General features: G+C 35.5%; 1 protein-coding gene across 4 annotated transcripts in view; it reads right to left on the reverse strand.

Annotated features, from left to right (window-relative positions):
• Positions 1 to 6,582, reverse strand: part of LOC128247835 (uncharacterized) — a 641,437-nt gene that overhangs the window by 217,364 nt on the left and 417,491 nt on the right. The gene's annotated exons all lie outside the window — the stretch shown is intronic.

The following is a 6,582-nucleotide window of genomic DNA, read 5'->3' on the forward strand; positions in this document are numbered from 1 at the left end:
AGAACCATTAGACTATAGGTATTGTACATTAGCAGAAACTCAGAAACAACTACTACCACTATCCTCAAACAATGTCGAATGCAATCACTTCTTTTACAAAACTCAGTCCTACTGCTGCCACAACTAGAGCCAATACCACCAATACTTACCACTATTTTTATTTATCTTTGCTGTTACTGTTCCCTATAATCATCTGCAAATCCAATTTTAAATTGGTCCTTAAGGTAGACCAATGAAATAACCTCGGAGGCCTAACCATAAATCATAGTCCCAACCCTAACTTTAACAACTTGTAATCCACATCTTTCTCTTTCGCAACACACTGGACTGCATTATTTATCGGATTGCATGTATGCATCTTATCTGTATGCACTGTTTTTCTTCTCTCATTCTTTAATTCCCTCGTTTTCTCATCACCATTCATCTTTCGATACATGTAATTTTATGTTACCACGCGATTATGGGTTTACAATGAGTACACTTCTCTCCTTCTTCACTGAGAGGGTCAATACTCACACTACTACTATTGTTTGATTTAGCAGAATCACTACTGATGCCGCCACCACTACCATCAATATATCATCGCATGCTTTCCGTATACATAATACATACATATATATACTCACACACACACTTACACACACATTCACACACATATATCTGTATGTGTGTTGGTTGATCTGTATAGAGAGATAGGTAGAATGAGAAAGAGAGAGCGAGCGAGAAATACGAATAAATATATTCATGTTACTAGAGTTAATTTATTCGTTCAAAGCTTATTCGCTTAGTTGTTACTCAGACTCTCTGTTGTTCGCCTTCATTCAGGTAACTGACTGACATGTCAACTTTGGAGAATTATTCATTCTTGGGATTATCTCCCCTTATAAAATGGAGTTGTTCTCAGTTGCCATTTGGTATTTGTGACTCACAATTTAGAAGCGAGAGATTATTTTACTTACCCCAAAATTATGTTGTATGGTATTTTAGATACAAGAAACATAGTAAATCCCTTGACTATGTTATCAAAGGTGGATTTGTGGTGTTTGGGATGAATGTTTAAGTATTTAAGGTATTGGTTAGGTTTGTAATAAGAGGAGTACTGGGAGGTTTCTATGTTTAAAGTTACGTCTAAAAAGTTAGGAACTTTGTCGGAATTTTCAAATGTAATAGATAGGTTTAGACTAGAGAAAAGTTTGTGCAGATCTTTTCTACCTCGTTCTAAAGAGGATTTATTTACGCTCTTGGTAACTAGCAAGGCGTCATCTCTGTAGAGGCCTCTCTTGAGGTTAGCAAAATGTATTTGGAGCTGGTGGAGTATGTATACTCCAACGAAGTCGATGACCTGGGCGGAGTCGGATGATCCCATGGTAATGTCAAATACATGGTTATGGTTATTGGTATTGTTATGGTGATTGGCCCGGCACCAGAGTTTGTCCTCAAAAGAAATAAGGGTTTTACAGGCGTTATGGATTATGTTAATTTCTATTGGGGTAAGGTTAGATAGATTCCTAGCTAGTAGTAGACTTTAATTAAGAAATTTGGGAGAAATAGAAGAGTAGTAATTATTTATATCGAATTGTAGGAAAGAAGAATAGTTGTTGTTGTTGTTTAAGAGATGGAACCATGTTATAACTTCACCTGTATATGTATGTGGGTACATGTATGTATATACATGTGTGTGTAAGTATATGTACGTGAATATGTATATACAAATATATACGAGTGAGTGTATGTATGTGTATATATGTATACGCATGTACCTGTATGCGAACATGCGTTTGACTGTGTGTAAGAGCGTGTGCATCTGTGCGTATGTATGTGGGTATGCATGTATGTGTATATGTATGCACTCGCATATGCGTGTATGAATACATTTATTGATGCGCGTGAACATGCATGTATATATAAGTATATGTATGTATATGCCTGTGTATATATTTGTATATGTTTGTGTTTGTGTGTGTATATGTATGTATGTGTGTATATGTATGTATATGAACATGTGTGCACGCGTACGTATGTCATTATACCTTCTTTCCTCCGCTCTGATTCCTACCATTCACACTAACCTATACAATCACACACGTTTATTTATAGAAATTTGACATTCTTTTCTTCTCTCCACTTTAAAATATACTACTAAAATTACTACTCACTTTGGTAACACCCCACCCATACCTTCTCTCTACTCATCCCTTAAAGCAGCTCTATCATAACATCCCTACTCATACATCTCACACTTATTCATTCCTTACCTTCTTATCTCTTTCTATCCCTTCCCCACTGCTCTCTCATCCTTCCCTCACAGTATCTTGACCACCAACTACCACTCCTTTTCTAATTTCTTTCACCCTTTCTTTTTTCTTCACTCTTTTCATTTTTCTTTCTTTTTCTCTCTTTCTTTCTCTCATCTCTTCCTGTTTTCATTTTGACCTGTCTCCTTATTCTAAGCATACACATCGCTCTACCCACCATTTTTCCACAAATACTACCAATACATTCTCAAATTTTCATTCACAACACAAGACCCTTTCGAATGAGCAACACAGAATCCACGGCTCTATAATTTGAAATATGAAACATGAACTACTATTGGAACTTACATACCATGTACAGAAAACTTTTTTACCACTTCTATACACCACTTTCCTCGAATAATAAAACTGCAACTACAGTATCTTTAAATGTTTTAATATTTTTATTTCTACTTTCATTCTCTTCTTTCCCTCTATATTCCCTATCTCCTCTTTTTCAATAGTAATTCCTTATTTCGAACTCAAATATTCTATATCTTCAAACATGTGGTCTTGGATGATATAAAAGTAGCCATTCTATAACAAGCCGAACACCTCTGGCCATAACTTTCCCACACGATAAAGGAAATACACATTTCATGAGGTTTTCAATCAAACATTTTCAATATTGATATTCTAAAATCATTAGTAGCCATTCCGGATATTATATAGATGCAGCGTGCTAAATGCATTTTGACAAACAGTAAGACAGAATGGAAGAAAATACAAAGAAAAATAAAAAAAAGAAAAAAGAAATATGATGAGTCACCAATAACATCAATAAATTTAATAAACAATAAGAATAACTTCAACAGCAACAATAGCAGTAGCAGACAATGTCTTAAATAACAATAAAAACAAAGAATATAAATACATATTACATAGTTGAGAGTGCATTCGACTCAGGAAAATTTTCCTAAGTTTTCGAACCGTTAAAGGGTAGGTAGTTCATATTATTTAGTCACTGATAAAGCCATGTATTATGGTTCGTGGTAAATACATTTATCATATTAAGAAAGGTCATGAGTTCACGAAGAAACCTCTGTTGTATGATTATTTGGTATGTTAATAGTGTTAACGAAACCTCTCTAAAATCGTACTATAACATCTAAATTTTAAAAAAAAGGACATTTTGGCAATATACCTTTTGTTACAAAAAGAAGACGTTGATGGTCACAAATAAAACACTTTCGATTATAGGTCTGACTGATTAGGGTTGGCCTATAATACTCGAGTCACCTAGATTGAGTATCACAGAGTGGAATGGCTTGATGATTGTGTTGAATATATTGTATATAGGACTACGTCATCTACTGAATATCTCAATGCATTGTATAGGCCTACACTGCTTATGCAATATGTCCTTCCATTGTCAAGAAAGAAGGATGTGGCCTGAGGAGAATTTGGTTGCTATCTGTAGCATATCGAGCAGCAAAGCAAGGGTCCCGTCATTGGATCGTAGGAAATATGGAACGTGGATTTTCCTGTAGTTAGTAAAGGCCACGATGAAAACGATAAGAATTTTAATTTCAATTAAAATGATTCAATGAAGTGACGGTAATATGTAACGATTTCAGAAGACAACATGATGCGATGGAAATTCAAATTGGTCATTCGAAATACTAGAAATAAGAACCAATTTTCCCTAAAGTTACATACTGCAAACTCGAGAAAGAAATGACATTGGATAGTTAACGCAGTTTCAGAAAAGAGAAGGTTAGTTCGTCACCGCTTGAAGTTTTCTCATCATAAGCCTAGTGACTTAGCGCGTAAAAACAACAACAGCATCTTTGGAAGTGATTAAATAACTATATTCCGTGTAATGCCAATTCACAATAACGGAGAAATGAATCCGAACTAACAATCTATTCTTCTTGCAGACAATGAGAAGAAAAGAAACCGAAATCCTCTAATTGTACGTGTATTAGTTTCAGTAGATGGAACCACTTCTCTGAAACAACTGGTGAAATTATTCAAAACATAATTATCTTCGAGAAGAGATGTTTAATGTTGTGTTTGGAAACAGAATCTCAGTACATAAATAATGGACAAATAATAGTATCCAAATTTTCAGGATTCACATCAACGCTATAGCAAAAAAGTAGCATTACTTCACATATAATTAAGCAATGCAACACACACACACAAACACACACACACACATACACACACACACGCACACACACACACACACACACATACGCACATACACTTCATAATCACCGATTCTAAATCAAACGAAAGTGAATGCAGTTATTTGAAGAATGAGTACAACATAGAAAAGTGTTAAATAATTTCTCTTTGTCGCATGTTTTGCAAAGAAGGTGACCATCGATATTTCTTATTATTAGTGGTGTATTTAAGGTAGCGAGCTGGCACAATCGTTAGCAAAATGCTTAGCGGCACTTCGTCCGTCTTTGCGTTCTGAGTTCAAATTCCACCAAGGTGGGGTCTTTGCTTTTAATCCTTTCAGAGTCGCTAAAACAATAACTAGATGAACACAGGAGTCGATGTAATCGAGTTACACCCCCCCCGTGCTCCGGGGGATTTCCTTTGTCTTTTCGCTCTGAGTTCAAATTCCGCTGAGGTTGATTTTGCTCTTGATCCTTTCGAGTCAATGAAATAAGTGCCAGTGGAGCACTGGGATCGATATAATCGACTAGCCCACTATTCCAAATTTCAGTCCTTGTGCGTATAGTAGAAAGTAATATTATTATCATTATTATTATTATTGTTGTTGTTGTCGTTATTAAGGCGGTGAGCTGGCAGAATCGTTTGCATATCAGTGTTGTTATGAATCTTACTTTGTTAGCACGCTGGACGTCTCAGAGTTCAACTTCCGAGGTTGACTTTGCCTTTCGTTCTTTCGAGGTCGATAAATTAAGTACCAGTTACGCACTGAGATCGATATAATCGACTAGTCTCCTCCCCCAGAATTTCAGGCCTTATGTCTTTAGTAGAAAGGATTATTATTATTATTTTATGTTTGACTTTTGCTTTGCATTTGTACAAGTTGGATCCAAGTCTCACCCAGAGACCTCAAGAGACAACAAGTTAGAAGTTCATGTAGGTGTTATGCCTAGGGTACCATATATTTGGATTGTGTTTGTTTTAAAATTTGAGATCACACAGATAGTATTTTACGTACGATATGGGCAGTTCCCATGAGCACTATCTTTTGAACTTCAGCCATTTTGGGGTTTCCTGGTATCTGAGCTAGGTAGTAATCAGCCCGTTTCGCTGTCATTCCCATTATTATTATTATTATTATTATTATTATTATTATTATTATTATTATTATTATTATTATTATTATTATTATTATTATTATTATTATTAAGGTGGTGAGCTGGCAGGTCGGCTTTGTCTTTCATCCTTTTAGGTTCGATAAAACAAAGTACCAGTCAAATACTAAGTCGATACAACCAACTAACTCCTTCCTCCTAAAGTTGCTGGTCGTGTGCCAAAATTTGAAAGAATTTTTGTTGTTGTTGCTGTTATTGCCGTTTGCACGAGCTTAGATATTCTACCATTAAACAGGAATAAAATGGATTTTTAATTCCGAATGAGTGGATGGTCTGGTATCATTGATTTTAATTATCAATACTGTACAGACAAAAATCTTTTAGGATGAATTTAAAATATCGAAGTTTATATAAACATCCAGATCAGTAAACTAACTAAATAAAATTAGTACAAAGAATAATAATATAAATAACAAAAAGGATAATAACTGGTTGAATTAAAAAAAAAAATACATCAACATAAAGCCTTTAAAATTGTAGGCCTATACTTCCGAATTTACAAATGTGTGTGTGTATGCGTGTGTGTGCGCGTGTATGTGCGTGCGTGCGTGCGTGTGTGTGTGTGTGTGTGTGTGTGTGTGTGTGTGTTAAATGAAATGAGACTACAAAGCCAAGGCTGTGTAGAATTTTCAGGACATTTATAAAGAGAAAGCATATTGAGATATATATATACATTTCACAATATAAATGCATATAGAACTATATATATATATATATATGTGTGTGTGTGTGTGTGTGTGTGTGTGTGTGTGTGTGCGCAGGAGTGGCAGTGTGGTAAGTAGCTTGCTTACCAACCACATGGTTTCGGGTTCAGTCCCACTGCGTGGCACCTTGGGCAAGTGTCTATATATGTATGTATGTATGTATGTGTGTGTGAGTGTATACTTGTGTCTCTGTATTTGGTCCGCCAACATCGCTTGACAACCGATGCTGGTGTGTTGACGTCTTCGTAACTTAGCGGTTCGACAAAAAGGGCAGATGGA

The sequence above is a fragment of the Octopus bimaculoides genome, chromosome 5 (genome assembly GCF_001194135.2).
Source record: "Octopus bimaculoides isolate UCB-OBI-ISO-001 chromosome 5, ASM119413v2, whole genome shotgun sequence".
Classification (NCBI taxonomy): domain Eukaryota; kingdom Metazoa; phylum Mollusca; class Cephalopoda; order Octopoda; family Octopodidae; genus Octopus; species Octopus bimaculoides.